We start from the raw sequence: 6847 nt of genomic DNA on the forward strand, positions 1-6847 counted from the left end.
CCATGCCGGCGCAGAAGGCGGCATGCGTTCCTCGGCGCGTTGGCAACCTCTGCACTGGCGTTCCCCGGCCACCTCTGCTCCGGCGTTCTGACCTCCCGCGCGCTCCCGACTAACTCTGCTCCAACCATCTCTGTTCCGTTGAGAACACTGAAGAGGATGACATATGGGACCAACATGTATTCTCTACTATGACTAGTTTGTGTAGTCTGTCTTAGGTAGCACCGATAGAGTTGGGAGCAAAATATAGGTACCAAGCAAACAAATAGGTAGTCTATTTTCGATAGTTCTACTGGAGATGCTCTAAGGCCTCCTACCTGATTTGTTAAATATGTATGTATTAAAATAAATAAAGATTATACACCTTGAAAGCTAGATTATCACGATAAAACCCAAGCTAAGGTTTATCAGGTCGAGCATATATTTTGGCATTGAATTAGATTAGGACGTTATGGATAATTCCGCTCTCAAATAGGCCTGAACAGAAAAACTCGTAACTTGCTAGCTCACTTGACTCGCTCGTTAGTGGCTCGGCTCGAGCTCAGCTTATTTGAATTTCGGTTAACTAGCAAGCCAGCTTGCGAGCCAAGATAATTCAAATGGCGAAAATTAAAATCAGTTCATATATCTCTCGGTTAGCCCAATACAGTAAAACCCTGAACAATACACCAGTCCACTCCCATTAAAAAAAAAACATCCCATCCCCGGCGCCCCCTTCTGCGGAGCCGCACGCGCACGCACCAACACCGCACGGCGCGCCAGTCTACCTCGCCGCACGCAGCTCCTCTCCGTCTCTCCGAAGCTGCACGCTGCCGGCGCAAGCAACAACTCGCCATCTGCCTGGGTTGGACGGCGCCGGTGCAGGCTGCTGCCCGCTAGCTTCCTGGCGTCTCGTGCGGGGGCAGCATGCCCTGTGCTATGGTGCACACCTAGATCCAGCCAATGAAATTACACCATCGACGGTGAGCCTGGACTCGATGGATTGGGGATTAATGGCCATTCTTTATTGGATTTTTGTATGTATTTTCTTTGGAACGGGGATTAGCGACAATTTTTTATTGGATTCTTATAACGATTAGTATATTGTCAGTGCTAACGCTACAGCGATATCTAGGTAACTCATATTAAACATTCATTCATCAAACATGGTAAACAACCTATTATTACGAATTTGAAAAATATGGTAAATCTAAATCAATCTATTATACTTGATCAATGGTTATTGTCACCCTTTTGCTACAGCCATTTTCTGGTCACGGCTAGCAGGCCATTGATCTGACCAATTTCATCACGGCCATCTTCTGGTCACGGCTAGCAGGTCCCTCAAAAAAGCATCAATGGCTCCGTTCGCTTCGCTGAAAAAAAAGCCGAAACACTGTTCCGGCTGAATTGTTGTGAGAGAAAAACATTGTTCCGACTGAAAAAACAAGCTGAAAAAACGGATTATAAGAGAAGCGAACAGGGCCATTGATCTGACCAATTTCATGAACAATCACTGGTGGCTCATATGGCCAAGATGGGGGACAAACTGATTGTCGGCTTCAAGTTTCATGGAATGCATGTTACAACATGCTTTGTAGTATTTTTCCAAAAGTAAAACAGTGCCAAACAGAGAAGAAACCACCAAGGAGGTTGACGAATTCCATTGCAGAATCTGTTTTCTTTTCTCCAAGTCCAGCACTACGTCGTCCACCACCAACCTCCCTCCTCTCAGAAGTGCCATGTTGGTAGCATTCTCTTTCATAAATTCAAAAACTGACTTTAGCACAATACAAAAATGGAAGTACTATCATAAAAACTGAATCCACAGTATCAGGATTTTTTTTGAAAGGCATGCAAACAATCATGAAGGAACCTAATTGCAAACCAAAAATCACAAAAAAAACATGAAGGAACCTAATTACAAGAATGGAAGTACTATTATAAAAAATGAATCTGCAGTATCATGATTTTTTGAAAGACATGCAAACAATCATGAAAGAACTAATCGCAAAAAAAAATCATGAAGGAACCTAAGCCAGCAAACAAAGGAAATTAGCTAAACATGCAATCATTTAACTCAAGAGAGTACCTTAACAGAAGGCAACAACTTGTTGTTTGTAACCTCTCATAAACAAGTCTAAGCATCTCCAAAAATTTTCAAATATCCTGTCCAAATAGATCTATGGAAAGCTAACCTAAATTGCTCTCCAAAATTTTCATATATACACTAAAATCAACAAAGAAAAGAGACCAACTCACCATGCTTTGCTTCTTAATCGCTGGACCAGGGCACCTATGTCTCATTCACCAAGACAATAACAAACATTTGTCCAGGTGAATTTCTATCTATTGGATAGGCTATGAGTGTGTGTTCGTTGACTGGTCAGCTACTGTTGCTTATTATGCTAAAAAAAAGCTACTGTTGCTTATTGAAATAGGCATATACTTTCGGTCAAATGCATGTCAATTTTTTTATGGAATATTATGGCTGCTGCTATATTAGTTCATTGGAACTTAGAAATTGTATTATCTGCCAACTTAGAGATAAAAATCAAAGGCTTAACCAACGCTAGAGAATGTTCAGTAATCCAGACAGGAAACAGGCCACACCATTCTAGTTTATTGTTTTGCCCAACTTTATATAAGGAATTACAATCAACAAGAATGCCCCTTGCAATAAGAATGTTTGTTATTCATCTTACAAATATGTGATACCTGAAGGTTTTCTGGTGTCAAAATGGCAACTGTGCTCATACAAAGCTCCAAGAAAACAGCCTATAAATACATGAAGCACGAAGCAGTGAAAAAAAAGATTAGTATCATTACCCACCTTGTATGTTTTTGCGACAAGCTAGATTGATGCCAGTGCTTAAGGGATACAAAGTGTCATCAAGATCTGAAAATGAAATACGAAAAACATCATTATTTGATTGTACCACAAGATGAAGAAATAAACGCAACAACAAATTTCTCTGGATTTTTAAGAGCAGGGAACACACCAAACAGCAAGCACTCATTAGTTTGGTCTTTCAAGAATAGCCTCCATTATCAACCTTCAAAATCCGCTCCTTTGGTACACCAACCTTCATAAAAGAACAAATATAGAATCTATCACTCATACTGCAAAGCTACTGCTTATATATGATAAAAAAGGGAACAAATATCTTTCTTAGGTCCAGCATCTCCAGTGTTACAAAATATTGCCATTGCATCTCCAGAAGAGTATGCATGCTTTGACAGTTAAAGATGATTAATGAATCAGAAGATTATCTACTCTACTCCTGCTTCTACTACAGTTCACTGTTATTGTTGCTCCCTCCCTCCCCCCCCCCCCCCCCTCCTTCCCTCACTCCCCTCTAATTGTGCACGGCGCTCTTGTACTCCTAACCTAGGTTGGCAGTGAAATATGGTTGAAGACATTTATAAACTTTAGATTTAGATAGCTGACCTTATTGTGCCAGATGTCGAATGCTTCATTGTCATCTTCAAAAAACACTAATCCACAACCTTTCTGCAGGTAATCCGTACCTAAATAAAACAGAATGAAAAATATATACTCAAACCTTGTAAAATCAAACAACTAAATACAGATGGGTAAATACAATTCGAGTCTGAAAGTCATGACTCTATTGATCTGGTCGTACAGCAAGTCGTCCTCCTGCTCACACCCGCATCCCAAAAGAAAACACTTTCAGTATAGATAACCTTTTAGACATGACTAAAGTTGCAGAACAAATCAATCAGCTGAAAGGTAAGTACATCTACACACAGCAATGAGAATCATATGTATTATAAATTTAGTGTGCCTGCATTTCTTTTCAACGAATGACATTTCTTCGATATTGATAAGGCACTATCATAACTATAGTAAATTTTAACAACCAGACCCAAAAGGGTCCTTGACCAGGACATAGAACCAATCTCTCAAATTGTACAAAGGATGCAGTTGTCAGATTAATATATTGTTCATGATACTTGTATCTATCATCCCTTCTGTCAAATCTCATGAGCAAATAAAAGTTGTCCATAACAAAAAAAAATAGAGAAATATTAGTGGCACCAGAGCAGGCTATACCGTCGTAGTAGGGGACATGGTCAGAAGAGTTTATTGGCACTCATTCCTTTTCTGACTAACGACACTCATGTCGTCATGAGTTTGTAAGGCAAATCAGCAATAAACAAATAGGCATTTGATGAACATAGTGTAATATTGTCGTGCGTTTAGTTGCTTGTTTCTCTAGAAGCAAAGCTAATTAACTGGATGTATTCAGAGATATGACCAACAAAGAAAATAGAGATAGAAATTGAGTCACCATGTTATAATATAACTATTATCTCAGTGTTTTGCAACATACATCTAGAAAACATGAATAACCATGTAAAATGGCAACCAGCCCATCAGCTTCTTCAACAAAAATAGTGAAGCATTGAAACAACCAGAGATGCCGAGTAACCATGAACCCCGACAAGATGAAATTCATCCATAGGATAAGTAGCCATGAACCCCGACAATTATTGGCAGACAATATAAGGCAATGGTTTAGGGAGGCGAGGTTATTGAGAGTTTTCTGCTTTTGTTTCGATTAACATTTTCTGCTTTTGTTTCGATTAACCATAGTCAATTTGGGTAAAAAGTATCCAGTTTATTCTAATATAAATTATTTTACTAAAATATTGCAACAAATTAATGGAAATGGACATGCCAGAGGCTTACCTCTCAACTTCATCTATTATAGATAGCAGCATCATAGGTGTATCTTGATTGGTAGACTCCGTCAATTTTGATTGGAAAACTAATCCACGTAATGAGAAGGATCAACAAACACATAATACATCTGCTAATAAAATATCATATTAGCACTCAAGTTGTGTTAGATAAGGTAAGGCCATAGGAATCAGATTAATCTATAGTGTAAAACACTGGCAAGCGATGGAGATAAAGACCACCGCATTGTTTACCTGAAAAGGGCATCCGCTGCATCAAAGGAATCTGACAATTCAAAGATTAATTTACCTAGCAGTTCACTGAACACAAGGGGAGATGGAGGAAGGAAGAGGGTTGTCTCACATGGTAGAGGATGTTGATCTCGAGTGGTTGTGTGACGTCAAAAGCGCGTGTCGTCGTGGGCAGTTGTGGCGGCTGCCGCCGTGGCCTTGTCCTCCACAAAGCTCAAGCCACCAACGCCCTCCTGAGCCCACGCCACCACATCCCGCGCCGTTGCTGCATCTAGGGCTGGCGTCTGCCGTGCTGGCGGCCGGCGGCCGGCGGCCTCGCCTGGTGGCCGGCGCCCGGCTTGCCCTGGTGGGCGGCGTGGGCAGTGTGGGAGAGGAGGGATATTTAACTTTTTACCACTGTAACAGATGGCAACTCCTCGTGTAGCACTCTTATAGCCCACGGTACGATTTCAACAGTACAGCAGAGATAAATAAGCTACAAAAATATCATTTTTCTCCCTAGCATGCCACTCACGCAAGCCACAATGGCGCTGAGTCATCAGCCAATGCGAAAAGACCATGCTGCCCTTTCCCTCTTACTTTCGCCTAGGCCACAGATTAAAGAATAGACGTCTTAGGATAGCTGCTGGATGATATATGTATACTTGTATTTTCAAGACATTTTCTTCTTTAATTTTCAAAGGGAAAAAGAGCGCATATGACGTCATCATGATGTCATGGCTAAGAGCAGAGTACGGCGTACGATTCAGGCCAGCGTTCAGCATGCTCGTACGAGGCCCGCAAGGGGCTCCTCAGAGCCATGATCTTCCGCAGCGCGGCGGTGTTCGTGCTTCTGCTCATCGCCCCGCCGTCTTCGACGTTTTCTGCAGGTCGGCCTGCTCCGGAAGCCCACGGCGGAGCACCCCGACTACGCCCTGCCGCCGCAGGCCCTGGGGACCGGGACGCCCTCGTCGACGTACCCCTCGTCGAGATCGTCACGTCTGCCAGCTTCGCGGCGCACGTGGCCGCCGCGCTGGGTAGTGAGGCAGCCCTGAGGCGCACGTGCTCGAAGGCGTTCCGAAAGGATGAGAGCGAGCTTGGCCATAAGTCGACGGCAAGACCATCGAGTGGCTGCTGCAGCAGGCGCAACCGATCATCCTCATGGCCACTGGCACCGGCATGCCCGCCGGAGCCGGCCGCGCTCGTCGGAGCCGGGGAAGGGCAGCGGAGCCTGGGTCACGCCAGCCGGAGCCGGAGAAGGGCGGCGCGCCATATCTGGACTGCGGCGCCTTCGTCGGAGGACGAGCCTGAGCCATGGCCGAGCGCACAACATGGCCGAGCGTATATGACATGGCTCGAGAGCAAATCACGGCGTACGGATCGCCAAGATCATGGAGCCGCCCCGGTGCGCGACCACCATGCTGGTCTTGGGCGTCGGCGTCCTCAGGCAGCATGATGGGCGACGGCGGCCTGGAGAGGAGCAGGAAACGCGTGACGTTCCAGGACCTGGAGCCCCGTGCGCGAGGACGACGAGGCCGAATAGCTCGGTGGCGCACGGCTGGCAATGGCGGTGGTGTTGAGCATCCGGTTGGAGCGCAGCATCTCTATGGCCCCCGCCGTGTCCTCGACGGGTTCGTGGTCGACCCCGAGCGCCGGCACCACGTACTGCAGGGACGACGCCGATGAGGCTTGACTTCGAGGCGCACCACGCCATCGAGGGCGCAGGGCTCTCCGTGTCTACGGCCGCGGCGAAGATGACAAGCACGCGACAAGCACTGCGCGTCGCCGTGGACGGCAGCACGGCGCACCGCGGCGTGGCCGAGCTCATCCCCTTCCCTGGCTGCGTGGTGATGGTTGAAGGTTGAAGGAGAATCTGACTTGTGGGTCCCGTGTGTTAGTGATGGGGGAGGGAGAAGGGGGAGAACAGAGAAGC

At 45.4% G+C, this 6847-nt stretch overlaps 1 long non-coding RNA gene across 2 annotated transcripts; it reads right to left on the bottom strand.

The window, feature by feature from the left end:
• Positions 1 to 2982: 2982 nt before the first annotated feature.
• On the bottom strand, positions 2983 to 5149 carry LOC136464460 (uncharacterized). Of its 2 annotated transcripts, XR_010761188.1 has the most exons (4): positions 5048 to 5149; positions 4694 to 4814; positions 3428 to 3507; positions 2983 to 3062 (listed from the first exon to the last, which is right to left on the bottom strand). It is a non-coding gene; the product is annotated as an uncharacterized lncRNA (long non-coding RNA). The 2 variants fall into 2 exon arrangements; XR_010761187.1 differs by lacking the exon at positions 5048 to 5149 and having other exon boundaries at positions 4694 to 4822.
• Positions 5150 to 6847: the final 1698 nt, after the last annotated feature.

The sequence above is a fragment of the Miscanthus floridulus genome, chromosome 7 (assembly GCF_019320115.1).
Source record: "Miscanthus floridulus cultivar M001 chromosome 7, ASM1932011v1, whole genome shotgun sequence".
NCBI lineage: Eukaryota > Viridiplantae > Streptophyta > Magnoliopsida > Poales > Poaceae > Miscanthus > Miscanthus floridulus.